This window comes from Pinus tabuliformis, chromosome 2_1 (assembly GCF_031772625.1).
Source record: "Pinus tabuliformis cultivar Carrire ecotype Pingquan chromosome 2_1, CPIR1, whole genome shotgun sequence".
Lineage (NCBI taxonomy): Eukaryota > Viridiplantae > Streptophyta > Pinopsida > Pinales > Pinaceae > Pinus > Pinus tabuliformis.
This window is the reverse complement of record NC_142299.1, coordinates 113552572-113576456: the sequence shown is the minus strand read 5'-3', so window position 1 is coordinate 113576456 and position 23885 is coordinate 113552572.

The following is a 23885-nucleotide window of genomic DNA, read 5'->3' as shown; positions in this document are numbered from 1 at the left end:
GTCTTTGTAAGATTTCCCAAACTCTGCAAACAGAACAAACTCTAACATTATCATCAAGAAATTAAATCCCCCTCTATGCTCACTAAATCTAGAGTTAAGATGGATTTAAACGAAAAGCATGCACCTTAGAAATTTGATCCCTTTGTAGGCTCAAAATAGTTGAGAAGATTTTAATTTGAGGGCTTAGATGATTCTTATCAATAATTTAGATAAAGAGTCTTACTTTTTAGTTAACATTTTTTTCTTCCCGGAAATTTGAATCATGGTTTGACAAAAATTGTAGTATAAGAAATCTAATTCACGTTCAAGACTTTTTTAACTCCATGTAAACATAAGCAAATTCTCAATCTTGATTCTAATTCTCATTCAAGAGATTATTTAACTCTAAGCAAATATAGTAAAAATTACATAGCTACACCAAATTTCATTTTAAAATATGTTGTCTATCTTATTTTTTCACCCATTTAAAATAAAAAATAAAAAATAAAAATAAAAATAAAAAATAAAATAAATAAATAAATAAATAAATTAAATTAAATTAAAAACTCTTATATCTTAATAAAACATGCTTGTGGGGGCAATTCAATTAGCAGTTATCATGTTATGAATTATTATGTAAACTATGAGATTCAAGATTCAAAACCCATCTCGGTCAAACCATAAACCATAAAAAACCAACCATTTTAAGGGTTGGTATGGCCGAGATCACGTGCAATAACTTAGTGATTTTTACAGTTTAAAGAACCATGGGTTGCAATTTCTTAGACCATACTCTAATCCCTTAAGTAATGGACATGTTAACACACACACACAATATTATATGTGTGTGTGGTTGCTAGCATGTCATATGTGTGTGTGGTTGCTATATAATATTATATGTGTATGTGGATTTCCTAGCATGTCTATTACTTAAGGGATTAGTTTGTGGTCTAAGAAATTGTGACCCATGGGTATATAAACCGTCAAAAGCACTTAAGTACTGCCCCTGATCTAGATCATACCAACCCTTAACAAGGTTGATATTTTTTATGGTTTCTCCTCTCAAGTACCACAAATTTCAAACCTTGACCACCTTACAAAAGCAAACCCTCAAAATCTAAAACTTAAAAAAAAACTAGCTTTAACCCACTTTTATACATGACCCATAAATAATAAAATATAACAAATATTTATTTATAATAATTTTTCATTTTAAAAATAATTTTTTAATAAAACATTACTTTTCTTAGACCTTTTATTAATAAATATTATATCTTTAAAATATTTTTTCTCAAGTATAACAGTATTCAATTCCCCTTCATTACACCTCTAAACTTTTTCTAATTTTAGCCATTTATCTTTATTAATCTTATGGTAAAGAATTGGCCATAAAAAAAAATGTAGTTAGGCATTAAAAAAATATATAATTAGGCTATTTTCAAATTTTTATTTTGGATTATTTCTCTATACTATGAGTGGGAATCTGATTAGAATTTTACGAATTGATCAACCATTGAAATAGTCCTAGAAAAGTGGAAATTACTCTAGGCAGAGAGCTCGGAAGGCTTAGAGTAAGAAGATAGCCAAATATGTTGGTCGGACAACCCTCGAAAGGTGAGTAGTGGCCGTAGTAGAGAATGATGTATGACTAGAGATACACAAGGTTGCATACGCAAGAGGTACTATGTACGGTAGCAATATTAGGAATTACTTTTAGGCATGGGTGATCCTCGAAGCATGGGACCATGCAACTCGTCATTTGATGTTACATGATGGACCTATACACCTAAAACTTATGGGTTGAACCTTAATAATAGTGTACTTCACATGAAATTTAACATGGTTAGTTATATGTGTGCATTGTGATCTCTCCGTGTATATGTTACGTAGAATCAGAATTTTCTATTTTATAAATATAATAAAATAAATATTATAATTTTTTAATAAAATTTGTAATTTATTTTGGTATCTAGAGAAATTAGAGAAATTGGTAACGGGTTAATATCATACTTATGTGATACTGATAGGATCTCATATTCATGTGACATAGATAGGATTGACTTAAATCATTATCATTATAAATTCTAGTGGCGTATGTATGTTTTTTTAGCACATAAAAGTAAATTAGAGAGATTTGAACACTAGACCTCATACCCGTGTGACCTAGATAGGATTGATTCCAATCGCTATCATTATAAACTCTAGTCATGTATGTATGTCTTTTTAGCACATAAATGTAAATTAGAGAGATGTGAACACTAGACTTCCTCACACATAATACGTCATTCACATAACCATTTCCTCTTGAATGTCTAGAGGCTTATAAGCATGGAAGTTTGAGGCTAGAGATTCTACTTGCAGTCATGCTTGAGAGACCCCTAAAGTGCCATGACCACCATTTCCATGTTGGCAAAGAGCTCGCTAATGAGTCATGGTTGTTGAAGGTAGCAAGATGTCACAAAGTCTAACACAGGGATGGGAGGGAAGTTACATGAGATAGTTATGAAAAAGATAGGTCATGATAACTTTCTAAGCAAGTTGCACCAAGGACGAGCTCGGGGCTAAGCCTTTTCCATCAGGAAAAGTCACTAAGGGAGGGGGGCAACCAATGAAGTAGACAAAAGGAAACCCACCCAAGAAACCAGATAGGAATGTGAGTGCACGGTGGGCAAGGGAAGCAATAGGAGTAGGTGTTAAAGTGTTCACTAAATCTTGAGCTAGTGGCCAAGGATGAAGAGCATATTGGAGTGAACCGAATTCATGTAGATGAGCAGAAAAAAAAAATCATGCCAAAGGGCTTCTTCTACACTCCTTGGGAGGCGAGGTCCCATAAATTCACTATGATGTGGTGGCATGCATAGGAAGGAGGTGGTGAGAGGGCACATCAAATCCAATACGATCCATTTAATTCCCATTATAACACCCCCATCAGGTTTGAAAATTCCTAGGTGGTGATTTCTTGGCATTCTTTAAGGGAGTGTATTTTGATGAATAATATTTAATATATAGTGGGAGGTATAAATTTGAAAAGGGTTATCCATAGTATAAATATTAAATGCATTATAATGTAATTTGAACCATTTAAATTTAAAATTTTGAAATTCCGCCAGTAATTCAAGCAGTTTCTTTCTAAGCCGAGAATGAAAATGGAGCACTGCAACTCTGGTTTTGTAGGTCCCATAGAAATCAAGGTATTAGATGAATCTTGTTTGGGCAGGGGATTGTTTATTACACAGGATTGCATGGCAGGAGATCTGGTTCTGGTCTGTAATCCTATTGTGGACACCATGAAAGAAGGAGAGGCTCTAGACCATATTAGTTTAGGGATGCTTCGAATTGATGGCCTTTCCGACATTGAAGTGCAAGAATTACATCATAAACTCTTCATTGAGGCTAAACGATCCCCAATTTTACAAAAATGAATATGGGATCTTTTCTATCATTCCAGGTTGGCCCCTAATATACATCTGTATTGTCCTGAGCAATACCAAGAAAGGAATTCACAACAAGGTGCCACTGAATTACAGGAGGAATGGCCTAATTCGGATCTCCAGTTAGCTGATTCTATGAGATTATATGCTACAGGTGTGCAATATCCAAACCAAAACGAACCTTCAGAGGCCAAGATTTTCTGTGGAGTATACCTGCTTCCAGGGTTTATCAATCATTCCTGCATTCCATCTGCATCGAGATTCTACATTGGGAAATCCATGTTCGTGATTGCAGTGAGGGATATGAAAGCTGGTGATGAGATCACTTTTCCTTACATCTCTGCAATCCACCCCTTTTCAGAAAGGAAGTAGATGTTGAAAGAATGGGGCATTCATGACTGCTACTATAGCAGATGCAAATTTGAAAACAACAGTGGTACCCAAGATACCATATTCTGCGTTAATAGCTCTGAGAGATTTTGAAATATTGAAGCCTATGAAAAGGGAGTGGTATATCGCCTCGCATCAACAAGCTTTTGAGTGTTTCACATCCAAATGAGTACGAATAAATTCACTAAGAAAATGGGTCAGTTTTTGATGTGCCAAGTTACTATGTGGACAATTGTAGGAGACTGGAGGTGTTGTAGGCAATACAAGCTACAGTGCGTAGACATCCATACTTTATTCAAATGTTGGTGAAGGAAGCAGAATTAATTTTTGTTACTAACGAGTTATTGGAGAGATTAGGGTTCATTGAAAGAATTTTGAAAATGGCAAGGAACACATTCTATTCAGTTTATGGAAATCAGCTAGAAGCTGGACTAGTTTCTGGTTCTGAGCAATTTTCTATTTGTAGACATGTCTATACATAGATGTGCTATTTTTAGTAGCTATGCAAGTTTCCTCCTATTTTTAGGTGCAAATTTTGTTGTTAGATACTGCTCTATTTGATACATGAGAGTGCACAGAAACGTCCTTGATACTAGTTATTAATAGTACAAGACTGTTATCAATTTCAATCTTGTCACATATTTCTATTTATCACTGAGCAGATACCACAACTATTAAACATATGCTTCTATTGTTAAATGAATTCGAAATGTGCAAGAATAAGAGTATCAATCATTGATACAGCCAAAGCTTGATGGCCAAACCATGTCATCAAACTAGAAAAATGAGAAATAGATGCTAAAAAGTAATAAAAAACACACAAATGATCAATCCTACTCTTAAGCACTAACATGATCACAAACATAGTTTGAATTCAGAATGCAACTTAACAACTTTTCATTACAGTGTCCCTCTAGAGAAGAAAAAAACTACATAAAACAACTCTTACAAATACAAAATGACTGGTTCACATGAAACTTGGATACAAACCAGGGAAGGAGAACAATGACAAGAATAATCATAATAATGTGAAAGAATGTGAAGAATGAACACTTATCACTCTTAACACCCCTTAATTCCCACCTCATTGACTATAACTCCAAGTTGCCTAACCTGAGACTATCGTATTTATCCCACAAAGTCTTTGTAAGGATATCTGCAATTTGCAGAAAAACAGGACAATACGGTAGCCTGGCTTCCTTATTTGTCATCTGCTCCTTGATGTAATTAAAATGTACCTCAATGTGTACTGTGTGTGGTTAATGGTACAAGCATAGGACAATGAGGTGCTCAGTGAGATATCAAAATCTAACAGACAATATAGCAAAGAACGTATGGATATACATGCACATCAGGTTGCTTCTCCTTCTGGCCAGAATCCTGATCACCAACAACCTTGTTTTCATTTCCTAAGTGACATGGGCAAGGAATTCACCGAAGGCAGTGATGGCCCAGGTTCTAATTTTTCTAATATTTCTCAAATGTTAAGATTCTTTCTTCCTCGTGTTCAACAATCATGTGCTCACTGGCTTGAACGATGCATTTGAAACAAACATGGATTTGGCCTACTAATCTATGACGCCACTCACAAAACACATTATTCTTATTATTTAGTGCTCACTGGCTTGAACGATGCATTTGAAACAAACATGGATTTGGCCTACTAATATGTGACTCCACTCACATAACAGAACCATCATCACTCTTAAATTCAATGAATTCATAGAATTTGAAGGTGAAATTGACTTTTCAATGCATCTATACACATGCAGATTCATTGGCATGCATGATATTTTGTGCTCTTCAAGACAATATATTTATTTCACACAACTTTCTATTTTTAGAAATCACATGCATGCAAATTTGTGGGAAATATTAGTTTATCTTCGAAGACACTGCTTTTCTAAATTTAGATGTTCATATTTTTAGCAGGTGCAGTGTGCATGCAAGTGTACAAATTCCATTTCAGGAGGATGAAGTTGTTTTTCTGGTTCTGAGTAATTTTCTATTTGTAGACATGTCTATACGTAGATGTGCTATTTTTAGTAGCTGTTCAGGTTTCCTCCTATTTTTAGGTGCAGATTCTGTTGTTAGATACTGCTCTATTTGGATACATGAGAGTGCACAGAAACATCCTTGCCCCTGCCTCTTATTAATAATACAAGACTGTTATCAATTTCAACCTTGCCACATATTTCTATTTATCACTGAGCAGATACCACAACTATTAAACATATAATTCCGTTATTCAATGAATTCGAAATGTGCAAGAATAAGAATATCAATCACTGATACAACTAAAGCTTGATAGCCAAACCATGTCATAAAACTAGCAAAATGAGAAATAGATGCTAAAATGTAATAAAAAACACACAAATGATCAAGCATACTCTTAAGCACTAACATTATCACAAACATAGTTTGAATTCAGAATGCAACTTAACAAATTTTCATTACAGTGTCCCTCTAGAGAAAAAAAACACTACATAAAACAAATCTTACAAATACAAAATGACTCGTTCACATGAAACTTGGATACAAACCAGGGAAAGGAGTACAATGACAAGAATAATCATAATAATGTGAAAGAATGTGAAGAATGAACACTTATCACTCTTAACACCCCTTAATTCCCACCTCATTGACTATAACTCCAAGTTGCCTAACCTGAGACTATCGTATTTATCCCACAAAGTCTTTGTAAGGATATCTGCAATCTGCAGAAAAACAGGACAATATGGCAGCCCGACTTCCTTATTTGTCACCTGCTCCTTGATGTAGTGAAAATGTACCTCAATGTGTACTGTGTGTGGTTAATGGTACAAGCATAGGGCAATGAGGTGCTCAGTGATATATCAAAATATAACAGACAATATAGCAAAGAACGTATGGATATACATGCACATCAGGTTGCTTCTCCTTCTGTCCAGAATCCTGATCACCAACAACCTTGTTTTCATTTCCTGAGTGACATGGGCAAGGAATTCATTGAAGGCAGTGATGGCCCAAGTTCTAATTTTGCTAATATTGTTCAAATGTTAAGATTCTTGCTTCCTCATGTTCAACAATCATGTGCTCACTGGCTTGAACGATGCATTTGAAACAAACATGGATTTGGCCTACTAATCTATGACTCCACTCACAAAACACATTATTCTTACTATTTAGTGCTCACTGGCTTGAACGATGCATTTGAAACAAAAGTGGATTTGGCCTACTAATGTGCGACTCCACTCACATAACAGAACCATCATCACTCTTAAATTCAATGAATGCATAGAATTTAAAGGTGAAATTAACTTTTCAATGCATCTATACACATGCAGATTCATTAGCATGCATGATATTTTGTGCTCTTCAAGACAATATATTTATTTCACACAAATTTCTATTTTTAGAAATCACATGCATGCAAATTTGTGGGAAATATCAGTTTTATCTTCGAAGACACTGCTTTTCTAAATTTAGAAGTTCATATTTTTAGCAGGTGCAGTGTGCATGCAACTGTACAAATTCCATTGCAAGAGGATGAAGTTGTTTTTCTGGTTCTAAGCAATTTTCTATTTGTAGACATGTCTATAGGTAGATGTGCTATTTTTAGTAGCTGTGCAAGTCTCCTCCTATTTTTAGGTGCAGATTTTGTTGTTAGATATTGCTCTATTTGGATACATGAGAGTGCACAGAAACGTCCTTGCCCCTGCCTCTTATTAATAGTACAAGACTGTTATCAATTTCAACCTTGCCACATATTTCTATTTATCACTGAGCAGATACCACAACTATTAAACATATACTTCCGTTGTTCAATGAATTCGAAATGTGCAAGAATAAGAATATCAATCACTGATACAGCCAAAGCTTGATGGCCAAACCATGTCATCAAACTAGCAAAATGAGAAATAGATGCTAAAAAGTAATAAAAAACACACAAATGATCAATCATACTCTTAAGCACTAACATTAGCACAAACATTTGATGTAGTATAATTTTGTGAGTATAAATAAAAAAATTACAGATTGTTTTTCTTCGGAAATTTAGATTAATTTAAAAGAAGAAAGATATGCTTGATGTTTGCATGAAACATGTATATCTAAGCATAGGGTTTCATTCATGATTTAATCAATTTCCTTTTCCAAATCCCATGTTCACATATATAAAAGCAAGTATTTTAACTTTAAATTGTTTTGGTAGTAATAAAAATAAGTTGGCAGGTATTTAACTATAAATTGGAGGACATTGCTATTATTTCTTTCAATATGGAGAGAGTTCCCATATCTAATCAATGAGGGTGTATCTCTTTGACCTATTTGCCAATGATTTTATTTTAACCAATCCACAAAGTAAAGTGGATCCATATATACTCTCCAAGAGGATCCAACTTCCAACTTTTAATCTGAGTATTTGTTAAATTAAGCTGAAACTTAAACTAGTTCCAAAAAAAATTAGCAAAATCAAAACAATCATTGAGCACCTTTTTCACATTCATTTAGTATGATTCTATTCCTACCCACAACTCTGTCAAGTTCAAATTTTATCAATCGGTAAAATATTACAAAATAAGCTGTCAAAACTAGGCAGTTCTACAAACCATCCAAATACTAACAAAAAGCCACTGGCTAAACAGAAATTCAAACACAAAAACCATGAGTCATCATTAACCTCTGAGGGCCTCAGTATTCTTTTTTCAGATGAAGGGTCCCAGTGGCCTTACTCTATACGCTGTTTTGTGTAGATGCATCCCTGTCTATATCATAGGCCATCTTTCTGAATACTTGAAATCTGTAGGTAGATAGGCGATGGATTACACACCTCAAACAAATATGGAGATCAATTAGGAGCATCCGAGAAGCAGGGTGATCTTCATGTAAGCATCTAATACCCACTTGGTGGACCTTTCTTTCACTCCTATATTTTATGTCATTGCTCTCATTTATTGATCCCACAACTCAATAGATCAATTGATAAATATCGTGCTTGTAGCAGTAGCAATAGCTATTCAGGGTTTGTAAGTGAGGATGAGGATGGAAACTTGGATGACTGGGAGGTTGTAGCTGATGCCATAAATATTTTTGAGGACTCTTTGAAATTGTCACGAGAAAAAGTGAGGGAGGAAATACCCACTGTTGCTTAGTTTCAAACCAAAATGTGTTATTCAATGAAAGCAGAAAACAAGGAAATTCTAAAACCACAGTACAAAATAAAGCCCGTAATGATTCCAAATCCTATCTCATTTCCCAGTCTCTCTAAACTGCACAGCTTTCCAGCACAATCCGGGAGGTTATCTGCATGGGTATCAACTAATAGGATTGAACAAAGTGATCAAACCAACCTATATCAACTAAGCAAATTGAAAATACTTACAACCCAGGATGGAAAAATTCTGTGTAAAAGTATTTTTCATTAACAGAAAAAGAGAGAATATTAAAAAGACATGGAAGAAACTATTTAAAAAAAGTGCACAAAGGTAATCAAAATTACAATCAGAAGTAGGAAAAAACCTATATTTTGCATGAACTCTCACTTCCAAAAGGGAAAAATCTGCACCAATAAAAATCTGAACCAAAAACTTGTGCTGCTTGTAAATTTGAAGATTTTTTCTTCTGAAAATCAGACAGAATCCTGCATGTAAATATCGTGCTTGTGAATTTGTAAACTTCCTTATTGCTTTTAAGGATTAGCTAGGTGCATTAATGGACATTAATGGAAGTAAATTTACCAGCTCAGAACTGCCATATTTATTAATTCATTAGAGCCTGAATTGATTGATGAGATCAGATTAGATATCAGAGAGTGGAGTGGGAATCAACACTTAGTTTACTAACTACTTTCACCTACTTCAATAGCCTATATTTACTGACAAAATCGTGCATGTAGATAGATATCGTGATTGTGAATTGGTCACATGATACGAATGAAAAATATGAAACTTTAAAAAATCATGTATATTTTTTATATATGGAAAAAATGGTATTTGGAATGGAATTGTAAGTAAAAGTTCAATACGCATGTAATGAAAAATCTAATTTTTTAAATTTTAATTTATTTATGTTAAATAATAAATTTAGTAATTATTAAAAGAAAAAAATTTAGATTTTTCCTTATTTCAAATAAGGAATTAGTTCAAATACAGAATTTAGTAATTATTAAAAAAATTAAAAGTAGAGATTTTTTTTTATTCAAATTAGGAATTTAGGAATTTGTTAATTATTTTTTATCTCTATTTTTCTAGCAATATATACTTGTCTCATATAAAACCTCAAGCAATAAGTTTGGTAACACCCTTGATATAATATTTACTCTCATCTATTAAATATTTTATATTTCCACTTTTCAACTTCAGTGACAAAGAAATAATAAATCTAGTTAACAATGAGTAAAATCGATCAAAAGTGTTGCCTAAAGTCATAGTTATTTGATCTATTACAGATGATGAAACTATTTGTGAAATTAAATATTTCAATATGTGACATAGTAATCAAGATCATTTATAGGAATTCTTACCTATAACTATTCATGTGATACATAAATTTGGTTCCATTACAAGAGATATTGAATAATTAGGCCATGTTCATTTTAGCAATGATATAAACAATAAGATGGGATCCTAGAATTGTAAGTAAAAGTTCAATATGCATGTCGTGAAAAATCTAACTTTTTTTTTATATATGTTAAGTAGTAAATTTAGTAATTATTAAAAGAAAAAAAGAAGAGATTTTTCCTTATTTCAAATAAGGAATTATTTCAAATACAGAATTTAGTAATTATTAAAAAAAATTAAAAGTAGAGATTTTTTTTAATTCAAATAAGGAATTTAGGAATTTGTTAACTATTTTTTATTTCTATTTTTCTAGCAATATATACTTGTCTCATATCTAACCTCAAGCAATAAGTTTGGTAACACCCTTGAAATAATATTTACTCTCGTTTATTAAATATTTTGTATTTCCACTTTTCAACTTTAGTGACAAAGAAATAATAAATCTAGTTAACAATGAGTAAAATCCATCAAAAGTGTTGCCTAAAGTCATAGTTATTTGATCTATTACAGATGATGAAACTATTTGTGAAATTAAAGGTTTCAATATGTGACATAGTAATCAAGATCATCTATAGAAATTCTTACCTATAACTATTCATGTGATATATAACTTTGGTTCCATTACAAGAGATATTAAATAATCAAGCCATGTTCATTTTAGCAATGATATAAACATTAAGATGGGATCCTAGCTTCTTCTTTACAAATTCTCATTTTGTATAGTCTAAGAAAAGGTGTTTTATTTGACCTTTGGTATTATTTAAGTTTATATTGTAACTTCTCTCTTATACATATTTATTTGCTTCTTGTCAAGCACGTGGCAGTCCTTTTCCCACATGTCACCATTACAAAATGGCCTATCAACTTCCACGATAGCTTACCTAGTCAATTAATTTGGCTATTATATCCACTATCGACCACTTGGGAAATATCACATTAGTTTAAAACTTGCTTACTCGGTCTTCACATAACCAAACAATGGGTCATCAATTAACACAGTTACCTTTCCATCATCTACCTTATCCATCTGCTGGATCACGAAGCCCCTATCCCCCCAGGACACTTAATGCTCTATACATACTTATTGTCTCAATACTCGACACCTAACATACATACGAACTTGTAGATTGAAGCCCTAATGTCTCAATACTTGATATCTTGAAAGGCCAATGGTCGGGCTATCAAGCGATCGGGCCCTCGGAAGAGGCTAAAGAGTGTCATTGATACTAATTAGCTGATATATTAACATCCAAAAGCCCAACATCAACGTCATCGCTATATGGTTACCACCTAGACATCACCTCGGTGCCTAGTCAACCTTCCATTTCCATGTCAACATGCCACATCACTTGCCACATTGGTATGCCATATCATCTAGACCCACAGTGGTGCCACATCATAATGAGACGTTAGCATGTCAAATCAACTACCACACAATTGACATGTGGTATCACCGGATCCACGTCCACTCACCACATCATTACTCTATCGATACCAAGGTTTCTTGTTGGTGACTAGTGTCCTAATTACTAATGTCTACTACCCAATATTGTGATATTTTGATAGGTTGATGTACCAACAACTAATACATTTCATTAGTGTTGGTTGACCTCGAGGTGTCCTTAATACAGTTAGCTTGACATTTGACCTCTCGATGGACTATAGTCCCCAACCATCAAGTGAGAGTCCTTGAACCCTCTATCTCCATGAGGTAATGGATAATGTAGGGTGATATGCTAATATCGAGGACATGTTTGACATGGCATCTAGGTTAGTTGGGGATTTTCGCACAATTAGGTGATGGGGAGCACTATTTTCCATCATTATAAACCATAGGTATATAGATGGTGCATGGGTGCTAATGTGAGGATAATTTTTCCCCACAAGGATGGCTTTGTTTGGGGCCTTGGACGTCATCTAAGGAGAAACTCCATTATCATCCTAGGGCCTAGTATGAGTGGTTTTTAAGGCTTAGTAATAATACAGACTATGCACATGGTACAAAACCACCTCCCAATGACTCTAAGGTGAATAGTTGGCCTAGTGGTGCTCATGGAGACCATCTAAGGGATGGTTCTTAGGCCCTTGAACTTTTTTCAAGGATGAAAACTAGTCCCTGAGGGCCCAAAAGAGGTGTATGATAATGTTTATGGTCCATGTATAAGCTCCCAAGCCACTTCAATACAACACCTACAAAGCAAATATTTTCCCCATGTATGTTGTATGGACAATGTTTATTTCCCTTTAGTGGTTAATTCCTATTGAAAAGTGTTGGAAATTTTTCATGTTATATGTTGATGCCTATTGCTACACTTTTTATCTTTCAATCTCTATTCTTCTAGAAATATATACTTGTCTCATATACAACCTCAAGCAACACGCTTGGTAACACCCTTGAAATAATATTTACTCATTTATTAAATATTTTGTGTTTCCACTTTTCAACTCTAGTCACAAAGAAATAATAAATCTAGTTAACAATGAGTAAAATCCATCAAAAGTGTTGCCATAACAACAAATGGTTGTACAAGATTCTCCACCTCCTCCTAGGGGTAATGCAGGGAAATGGTAATATGGTCCTAATAACAATGCGTAGGTCCTCATGTTAATTCTCATATTTATTTTACCATGAGAGAAAAATCATATGACCCTCCTGAGTCAAGTTCTACTTCTAAGGACTTGACCACCCCTTTCGCTTCCACTAGATCTCTCACATCAGATAAGCCTATGGAACTGCTATATCACCCACCCAATGGTGTAGTCCAAAAGTTAACAAATAATCCCGATGCGCGGGCTTCCCAACATTATAGTATTATTGAAGAGTTAGTCGAAGCATCATGTGTCATGTCTTCCTTAGAGGATTTTTAGTCATGCCTCATGTAGCACAAATCCTTATTGACTACTATTGGAGGGGTAGATCCCTTGGAATATGACTAGGATCATTTTACCACATGGGTTGTCACTCTGCCTATTGAACATGACTCCCTAATGATGAATCTCCTTCTGAAAAATTCATCATGGAGGTCATGGATTCACCTATTGACAATCCTAGGGAGATTATGCGTCTTGATACCTCTAGTCTCCCCAAATGGGAAAAAGTAGAGATTGGTAAAATAAATCTCGAATTAACCTAGGGGGCATTTTCTCAACCATCCTTCGAAGTGTCACCCTTGGACCAAGTAACATTTTTGGTTTCTAATGGTTAACTTTCCAGTGAATTTTCCAACATACATCCATCATTCAATGAGTTTCTTGTCACCCCTTTATTTCTTCATAGTCCTTGTCATGGAGCCACAGTAGCTCACAAGACCACTCACTTTTTATGTCCTCTGTTTATTCCTAATAACATTATGATTCTAGGTTTTCCTTGTTATTATCAATCTTTAGGAGTCTCATAGTTAAAATTTGTATGGCATGGCCCCATCATGGCACACCATATGGTACCTCAACTCCTCCATGAGTTCATGTACGGGAATCCTTTTCTTGGGTCCAAAATAGGCACACATTGACATGATTGTTTTGATTGAGTTGTGATTGTACCTTGTACATAGAATTTTGTGTGTTGTTTTGTATCCTTTTGGTTTGACGTGTGGTGCGAGAACTTTTATACTATATACTTTTTGAGAAAAAATACCAAAAAATTCTAGGGAATGAAATATTCTAGAAAAAATATATGGATGTTGGTTAGAAATGACTAATCTGATGCTTTGAACGCTAAACAATAAACTAAGTATGGATGTTGGTTAGAAAAGACTAATCTGACGCTCTCAATGCCAAACAATACACTAAGAACGAATGGAGGAGGCATATTCCTAGTGTTGAACCAATGTTCGTGCTCCAACAAGCTCAAAATGAAGGGCCCAATATATGCAAAAGGGTAAAAAACATAATGATGACTACAAATAAATATAAGGAGGGAAATTGGTTGATAACACTTCATATTATTTTCTTATGCCATACATAATACACTAGGATTATATTTAAATTTTAAATTAATATTAAGTATAAAATTTATTAAATTGCATAATAATTGATAAATTCGAAATTTGTCTTCTCAATTTAATATATGTGATGAGTCTCCCATAAGGTTTTTCTAACCACTCCTAGGCACATAAAGGCTATATTGAACCTAATTTTGTTCACTTAATAATACTTTCCTAGCTTAATGATTAGGAGAGTCCAAGATATTTTTCATACTTTATGTGCCTAACATGACTATTGTGTAATATTTGAATGGATTCTACACAATTTTCAAGGAGAATCATCTAGAGATATTTGTGGGGCCTACTACCTTCTACAAAATAAACCCAACACGACTTCCTAAGGATAGTAAATCCTCCTTACTATTGCTACGTGGTGATCCAGGAAACAAGATCTAGGTTTTTATTGATTTTTGGAGGGAAAGCAATCCTCCACTCAAGGAGTTTTCCTCCTATCCACTTGTACAAACAATAGGCTTGATTAACATAATAGGATTAGAAGAAAATCATAGGAAAGCATGTGAATAATACGAGAGGTTTAGATTCTAAGCATTTTTTGTAACTTTGTCATGTACAAACAACATTTTTGCTAATTGAAGCGATATTTGATTTAAGCTCTTAGTTTAGCTTTCTTCTAAGGTTTTTAAGTTTCGTTGTGTTAAGGCCCAACCTAGGTGGTCGATGTTGGGTGCTAAAAGGTGTCTTTTAAAAATCATAATTGACTCACATTAATTATCAACCTGGGTAATTCTTTTTGTTTCAAGAGTGTACACAATATGTGCAAGCTATAAATCCAGAGAGTAATGTTTCTTAAATTGCAGTATAGATCTTTCAAATACAAGAGTAAATGGATGCTTTTAATAAATCCCAATTGCAATTGAAGAAAACTTAATCCTCTAATGAAATCAAATCATACATTCATCAAAGTAACAACAATCATCAGTCGAGGATACAGTAGTGATAACTCGTTCCTCTTTTAACTGATTTAATCTAAATCAAACACAATCCTCAATAACCAATACAAGCAGCAAACGATCCCAATATGAGAACTTTGACAACGATAGTCAATACTCTTTATAGTTTATGATCTCAAACAAAATATGTAATTAAATAACTAAATCTGAAATAATAGTAAACTGAATCAACAACACTACTACGGATTATACAAAGCAGAACAATTATGTTAAGATTGGAAAATAAGAGACAACAAAGCGATACAATGGCAGAAAGTAAGAATTCAATCAAACCATCACACTGCAGAAATTAGAAATGCATGATACAAGAACAATAAGTGAATCCACCAGGGGCCAGGCCCTTAGCCACCGGTGAATACCGCCGGATTACTTCAGGAGATGCGAAGGAACAACAACTCTACTTATATATTAATCATGAAATTAGGTAGCATTACAATAATTTGTGTCTTCTCAGCAGCGAGAGTCTACAAATAAAATTACAATTCGGAATAATAATCATTCCATCCCCCTCTCATGCTATCCTATCCTATCTATCTCTAATCTAATAATCCATCTAATTCCCCATAATTCCCCTTCTCCTGTCTTTGATCTCTGTTTTCATTTAAATACATAGAGAGCAGAGAGAAGTTACAACAAAGATGATTGCAAAATTATTCTAATTACAAAATTGGATTGTTCACAACAAATTGATCAACAAGGTCATATCTGAAATATCTTTCTATCATCATTCAATAGGAACAGGTCGAATTTGGTATTGCAACTGAGATAACTTGGAAAACGGTCACAACAACGAATCTAAGAAAAATGTATTTAGAGAACCTTTTGTTTCTCTTAATACGGACCGAATTTTGGAAAACGGCATATGTCAAAACTAACTTGGTCCGTTTTGGACAAAACCCATGTTTTGGATTTTCCAGATTCTTCTCCATTTGCCCAAAACGTCTAATGCAAAATTGTCACTTCTTATTCCAGCGAATTTCTAAGTTGGCACATTTAGTGATGAGCTGGAGATCAAATCTGCAATATGGAAAATATCTTGGAGGCTAAAATGGTGAGTGATGTTACAATAAATTTATTAACAAACCATCATTGGTAAAATCATGCATAATAATCATCAATTTATTAAAAATAAAGGAGAAGAAATAATATTTATCCATAAGAGCATAAATAATTATAAGATGATAAACCATGATAAATGACGTGATAAAGAATGGTAGAAATGGGTGAAATAGGTGTTAAAGAGTGATAATAATGACAAACTAGCGGCCCAACATACCCCAAAACTGAATATATTGCATGTCCTCATGCAACCCAAAGACTCTGTATTAACCAAGCAATAATACAAAAATTGTCCATCCCAACTCATGAAATGGATAGAACAAATGAATTCTTCTTCAAATAATGGATATTCAATTTTAACAATGTTGATGAAGGCGTAGTAATTTTTACGTTGATGTTCAACTATATGTATATGAAGTAACAACAAACTTCATTAACCATTTTCTCAAAAACTACAAACCAGCTTTTGCTGAAATTGTGCAAGTAGATTTCTACTATATTAATGCTTCTATGATCCAAAAATCAGATCGTTTTGATGCACGGATCATGATATATAAGAAAAATGGCTGCAGGTGAGAGTGCATGATTTCTGAAATTTTTCAGTTCAACACTATAAGCATGTTGTACTGGTTTATTATGGTGATGGTGTGGAATGAGTTGAGCAGGAAATTGTGTACGGAATGGAGCATTTTGATGATGTAGTTGATTGGGTTGAGTGGATGATTTTGATAGGCAAGCAAGATGTTGTGGAAGAGCTGGTGAAGAATATGGAGGATGTGTTTGTGCTACAAGATGAGGGAGAGTAGTCATGCAATCATAAGATGAACCATGCCAAACTTGTAGACAAGATTGGTGGTGGTTATATTGAGATTGACATGGCTGCCCTAAAACATGAGTGTTCCATAATGGATTATGCAAGAAGAGAATGGAGAGGAAGTGTTTTGAACCATACCTATAGGCCATGATTTCCATGGTTTTGACCTTGTTGCAGCTTCCTCATCTCTTTGATATGCTACTTCCATCCTAGATAAGGAAGAACAACTATCTATGGGGTGCTCCTTTTGGTAATGAGGGGAAAACACTTCTTCAATTTCTTGATTTTTCTGAATCTGCAGAACATCCAATTTTGAATTTAGAGAGCTAATAAAATCAACTTTAAAATTTTCAAATAAAACATTGATTTCAACTCTTATGTCTCCTGTTCTTGTAGCAGATTTGGAAAAGAAGGAAGAGAATTCTCTAGAATTCTTACCAACCTTGGAGATTCCTCTTGAATACCTTATGCACAATTCACAAACATCATCACATGATAACTGAAAAACATCACCTTTTCCTATCAGATTTAAGAGTTCTAAAATTCATCTTTGATTCCTTTAAGAAGGAGTGTTTTTAAGATCTCTCTTTCCAGATACTTATGCTTTGATTTTTGAAGGTTGTATCGAAATCGCTCCACATAGTCCTCCAAGCTTTCATCTTCCCCTTGTATGATATTGAAAATATCTTCATTGTCCTTGCAATAGTCCTGGTACTTCTTCAAGAATATGTTCTTCATGTCCTCCCATGTTTGGATGCAGTTCCCACCTAGGCTCATGAACCATCAGAGAGCTGCTCCTTTTAGAGTAAGAGGAAACAATTTCAACCTTTGATCATTAGTACAATAATCATATCCTCTTGTTGTGGTCACCAACAACCCCCCTCTTTGTTTAGTATTAGCAATAATATCAAGCAAAGGGGGACCCTTAACAAAAAATCCCAAAAATATTTTTATCCAAATTTTTGTATTTAACTCCCTATAAGCTATATCGCATCGCAGGGAGAGAGTGAAGAGTTTTCCTATGCGCGTAAATAAGCTGCGAGGAAGCGATGCGAAATTCATCACATCGCATACTTTGAAAGCGCCCTAAAAGGAAAATAAAAAGGAATCGCCGACGGCCGATATGCGACGTCGCATATCGCAAACGTCGCAAAAGCAGCACTCAACGAGCAAATGAATGTTGCGATATTGCGATTTGCGATCTGCGATCCTACAAACTGCGATTTTGCGATTTGCGACCTGCCACGAATGAGACTATTAATTGCTGCGATACGAATCACAGAAACCACTCATCGCAAAGTTCCTTCGGCATGATCTGTAAACCCAAAATCGAGTGCTCACCCTAAGGGAAATTAATGATTGCACGCCTGAGTATCCAAAGATGATCATGTTGCGTTTTTCGAAGAGTCAAGTCATTGTGAGTGTCGTGATTATGCATTCATTAGAGTTTAAAGCTTTCATGTCAATCTTTTCGTCATGTCTCTTTTCCTTTGCGTAAACTGTAAGGCAGCAACTAATATAAATCCGTATGCAGGAAACATCCAAGGAAAAGGGGAAAGCGCCAATACTTGAAGAACAGAGAGGAGATGCCTTCGCAAATGAATGCCGTATGCAGCAGAGCCGTGGATTCCAGAGTATCACTCCACAGACACTGATGAAAATAGACTATCCAAGACTCAGAGTCAAAGGCACACAAAAGCAGCATGTTTGAAAAAGATCTTGAAGCTCAGATTGGCTAAAGAAAAAAGAAAAGCCTGGAACAAAGAATGGAAGCAATTTTCAATACGTAAGATTGTTCATGCAACGAAATCCCTAACTCATTGAGTCATTCACACGGCCGGAAACTGAAATAGCAACATCACAATCAGTTTGAAAGAAATATGGGTCATACTAAGTATACACACAGCAAAAAACAACCAGTCAGAGGGAGATTTTCAAAAATATCTTCTAAGTTGTCAGAAAAAGGTACTAGCTTTTGTTATTTCTACTTTCATCGCCCGAGCAAAAGGAAAAGACAACCAGCCGACTCTTTCCAGGCGAACCTCACATTGCTTACAGCACTAAGGAGCAGATACAGAAACGGTTAGAAATTAGATTCAATTTTTAGAAATAAATTTGCTTTAGTGAAAGGGCGGTCATTTGAAGCCATTCCCTAAATTTGTGTAATCAAGATTAGTTAGTTAGTAGTATTTAACCCTTCTCATGGAATTTGGAGAAGGGTCCGGAAATTTGTCAAAAAACTTGTCCTCAGAACATGCACTTTTGCACCCTCGGAGGGGGTTTTTGATGAATGGAGGGATCGAGATTTATTTATGTTTGCATTTTAATGTCTGCTACTGATGTTGCACTTCTGTACTCTTAGTAGATGTTAGAAGTAAGTAGAGATCAATCGTTATTGCTTGAAGTTTGTGAGTGAAATCAGTCATAAATGGTACTTTTATCTCTTGATTAATTTCTGCTCATATTCTTAGAGTGATATACAGCTGATTTGTTTATATGTTAATGTATGAATGTCTGGATTACCATTTGGCACTTTTGTACGGTGGAATCATTTGTTTGTGCTTGACATATGAACAACTGATTATGTGATATGCTGTTCACAACTATCTTGCCTAACTTCTTATGCAGAATGGTTCATCTTAATTGATTTATATTCTTATGATAGCTGAATGATCTTTATTACCAGTTGTTGTATGAAATATTTTTAGATCGCATAATGAAAGAATTTTACCCCGGGTTAGTATAGATTAGATGTGCTGTTTTGTTAGATTACAGTAGCATAGAGTCAGTTTAGAGTCTAGAATTAAATTAGTTTAAAATTACCATTTGATTAGTATCTTCAAAAATCTACACACACACACACATATTTTAGATTGGGAAGCTGGTCCCATCATCCCCAGTCGGACCCGCTACACCAAACGGGCAAGGAGCCGCCAACCAGGTTCCCGACCGGGTGGGTATCCCCCTTGTTTTTGACCCGATTTCGGGGCCCTCAACATAGTTGGCGCTAGAAGGAGGGCACGAACTATGAATGGCAACTAAGTCAAAATCTAAATGCCATTCTGAGAGTAAATCACCCTCATCAACTCCCCCAACTTCTCCACTACGGTTAAACCCGGAGTTACAAGTCGCTCGAGTATCCACCGCTGCTACCTACCCCAATATATCAGACCAACTCATTATTGAACCCCCTGAAATTCAAACTTTGATTCGTAAACTCCAGGGATTCTCTATTTTTTCTCATAGGTCTGATAAATCTAACAGCAGCGTGACTTCGCAGTACGATCCTGCTCACCCTCTGACCAGATTGAAGAGTGAAAAATTTGGTATTCAACCAAGTGAACTCCCTCTTCCTACTAGGAAAAGAGCAAGGAAAGCACCACCAGAGTCTGACCGTGAGACTCTTTCATCCACTTCGTCCATTTCAACACCCTCACCGCGAAGTCAACCACCCACATCCTCATCCCAAATCACTCATCCATCTTCCACACTTCCTCTTCAATCATCAACGATCATAATACCTTCATCTTCTCAGCATCAGGGACCGTCTTCTGCACTCTCATTAACTAACAGCTCAACGATGGCCCAGTCTCCATGGAACAATCCTGGGGCGGTTTTAATGCCTCCACCCCTGAGCCCAATACCAGCCCATCCTGAGAAGTGGCTACCTAAATTCAATCCAGAAACAGGCATGCTAGCTGAAGAGCATATCAATAATTTCATGCTTTCTATTAATCTCAACGGAGTTACCAACGAAGATGCTGTCGTCCGACGTTTTCCTTACACAATGCAAGGAACAGCCGGGTCATGGTACTTTTCGTTACCTTCCGGGTCCATCACAAGTTGGGACATTTTTCAAAGTCAATTCCTCACCAAGTTTGGCGATGACAGATCAACAACGACATTGATCAATGACCTATCTAATCTTAAAGTCGAGGCTAGAGAACCCATTAAAGATTTCAATTTACGGTTCAACAAGATCCTCAACAAGATTCCCACTGCTTCTCAACCCAGCGAGGAAGTAAGATGTGAATGGTACATCACGGCCTTACCGTCTAACTTGGCTATCTTCGTAGATAGCGAAAACAAGACGACTTTAGTTGAAAACTTAACTGAGGCGTTAGCAGTAGAAAAACGCATAGTCGCCCTAGAAAAGAGATCTGCAATAGAAGAACGCAAATCTAAGAAGATCTCTTTCAAAGAAGACACCAAGAAGAAGCAAACGAAAGATCCTTTCGATATGGAAGGATTACAAAAGGTGTTAAAGGCCATGTCCAACGAGATGATTGACATAAGAAAACAAGTAGCAGAAACTTCTTCAAAAAATCCCTACAGATCTTTTAAAAGAAACCTTCCCATGGAGGTGAAACCACCCAATGCTGTCTCAAACGTCGAATCTGAAGAGGAAGAAGAAGAAGAGAATACCACTGAAGGGCAGACCGATGATGAAGAGGTTGTGGAACTACAAGGAATGTGGGATTTCATCCTCCCACAAGAAGAGGATCAAGAAGCATTTCCGGTTAGCACACGAAGAAAAAATCAACTTGATCCTCCCCAAACTACCCCTAAACAGAAGGGCGCAAGCCCTGCAACAAAAGATAAGGTCGCAACAAAGAAAACAACCGCTAGAGCGACCCAATTTAGCCCAGTCCAATCAGATCAAGCACCTCCATCAGGAACACTGATAGTGTCGGATGAAATGGAGTATAACATTATCGATGACATGAAAAAGACTAGGGCTAATATCACTCTTTACGAATTGAGCAAATTGAAACATCAACAGAAAATAATGATGAAGGAATTACATGCCGTGCCTACTACATCTTCACCTACAGCTGTAGCTTCCCACAACATGGGAAGACCTCCGACCAACATGATCAATAAGATTGATACGAATGACATTGCCTTGATTGGAGGAAGGTCAAGATCCCATACTCCTCCTTTTCTCCTCACTTATGAAATTTTCAATAAAAACGTGCACAATTTGGTATTGCAACTGAGATAATTTGGAAAACGGTCACAACAGCGAATCTGAGAAAAACATCTTGAGAGAACTTTCCATTTCTCTTAATACAGACTAAATTTGGGAAAACGGCTCATACTAAAACTAATTTGGTCCGTTCTGGACAAAACCAATGTTTCTGATTTTCCAGATTCTTCGCCATTTGCCCAAAACATCCAATGCAAAATTGTCACTTCTTATTCCAGCGAATTTTTGAGTTGGCACATTTAATGATGAGCTGGAGATCAAAACTGCAATATGGAAAATATCTTGGAGGCTAAAATGGTGAGTGATGTTACAAAAAATTTATTAATAAACCATCATTGGTAAAATCATGCATAATAATCATTTATTTATTAAAAATAAAGGAGAAGAAATAATATTTATCCATAAGAGCATAAATAATTATAAGATGATAAACCATGATAAATGACGTGATAAAGAATGGTAGAAATGGGTGAAATAGGTGTTAAAGAGTGATAATAATAATGACAAACTAGCGGCCCAACAGTCAATATCCCTCTTGTATCATTTTTGTTCACACATTTGTTTATGTCTACGAAATATTTATGAACATTACTTTCATGCATGTTTATTTAGATAGTTTATGAGCAATTTTTTCTTGTAGATTATCTTAACATTTGTTGATGATAGTTGTAGCACTGTTACATTAGTTATATATAATTTTTACTTTGAATTTAGTTCATTTCCATTACTGTTTTTAATTTTTTGTTCATTATGTATTATTCATTGTTTCTTACATTCTACTCTATTTTGCAACTACAAGAAACACTACAACCTTGCATTTTGTTAGATTAACCCTACCACAAGTTTTTTTGATGCATTAGATAGGTGCACTTTTCAATTTTCCAACTTCTCCTTAGCATCATTGCCATCCAATATCACGTTTAGCATATTCACCTTCACATTACACTGTTTCTTGTAGAAAAATAAGGACACTTGTAGCAGTTTGCAACCCGACTTCTAAGCTTGCCCAAATTCACATGAAACACATGATTTTCCTTAATGCTCTATACATACTTACTGTCTCGATGCTCGACACCTAACATACAGACGAGCTTGTAGATTGAAGCCCTAATTTCTCAATACCTAATATCTTGAAAGGCCAATGGTCGAGCTATCAAGCCACCGGGCCCTTGGGAAGAGGCTAAAGAGTGTCATTGATACTAATTAATTGATATCTTAACATCCAAAAGCCCAACATCCACATTGTCGCTATATGGTTACCACCTATACATCATCTCAGTGCCAAGTCAACCTTCCATTGCCATGTCAACATGCCACATCACTTTCCACATTGGTATGCCATATCATCTAGACCCACATTGGTGCCACATCACAATGAGACGTTAGCATGTCAAATAAACTGCCACACAATTGACATGCGGTATCCCCGGGTCCACATCCACTCACCACATCATTACTCTATCTTTATCAAGGTTTCTTGTTGGTGACTAGTGTCCTACTTACTAATGTCTACTACCCAATATTATGACATTTTGATAGGTCGATGTGCAAACAACTAATACATTGCATTAGTGTTGGTTGAACTTGAGGTGTCCTTAATACAGTTAGCCCGACATTTGACCTCTTGATGGACTATAGTCCCCAACCATCAAGTGAGATTCCTTGAACCCTCTATCGCCATGAGCTAATGGATAATGTAGGATAATATGTTAATATCGAGGACATCTAA